Below are 1118 nucleotides of genomic sequence, written 5' to 3'. Positions count from 1 at the left end.
AAATAAAAAAAATGTGATGGCATTTTCGTGAATATCATGAACTTGTGAGGTGAATAGGACAAAAGAAAAATCCAAGAAAACCATGGGTTAGTTTTAGGTTTGACTTTGAGTTTTGAGTCAATCTTGCAAAAAGCCCTTATAAGAAATGCCAATTAATTATTTGGAGTCAAAGCTTTGAGTTATAAATTTATAATATTTTATGGATTAAAATCACAACAGATCATTAAAATTATTCTTTGATTAATCTATGAGTAGTGAATGTTTTTTAATAGTTTGCTAATTTGGCCTAGCAAGATTTCAAATATAGATTAGAGATAAAAGCTCTAACACATCATCTAGCAACAAACATCTAAGTCTTTGTTTTCTTTTTGTTTTTCTAAAAGACTAGATTGCCAAACTAAAATTTGATCTATATAAGAGCACAAAAAACTAACCGTGGACGCGTAGGTGAAACTCTAGTTTATAATTATAGTTTAATATGGAAAATTGTCAAAAGAGAACAAGAAAACATCATAGTTGTTCCTATGGTATAAATTCATTTTTTTCATTTTTTCTCTTTTTTACCCTTTCCATATGCTAAAATTAATGAAATAAATAGTTATAAGAATCAAAAAAATTATTAAATAAATAATTAATAAAACACCCATTTACACAAACACATATTGTTTTGGGTTGAAACACATATTGTTTTGGGTTGAAAAACATAATAAATAATGTTTTTAAATTACGTTCTACTAATAGTAGAATTCTGTTTCTATACAAAACGGGTGAGTAAAAAATGAATTCTAGAATGAACACATCCATCTACTTGTTCTAGAACGTACAAACTACTTTTTACTATAATTCTAAATATGGGGAATACGAATTCTACTATTTGTAATGATCACTACTTTTATTCAAAAAGATGTTTCTACTTTTATTGAGTATTCTAAGTTATCAGGAATGCAAAATCTAAAACATACACGAACGTCCACTTAGTGTAGAAATTACATTCTGGAATTTTGTTATGTTCTACACAGTGTAGAAGGTGCCTTCTACGGATAAAAAAACTGTATTTTCGAAAATTAAGGAAGTTGCCGTTTTAAAAATATTCTAAAAATATTCTAACTTCCTAAAAC

Source organism: Brassica oleracea, chromosome C1, assembly GCF_000695525.1.
Source record: "Brassica oleracea var. oleracea cultivar TO1000 chromosome C1, BOL, whole genome shotgun sequence".
Lineage (NCBI taxonomy): Eukaryota > Viridiplantae > Streptophyta > Magnoliopsida > Brassicales > Brassicaceae > Brassica > Brassica oleracea.
This window is presented reverse-complemented; position numbering follows the sequence as displayed.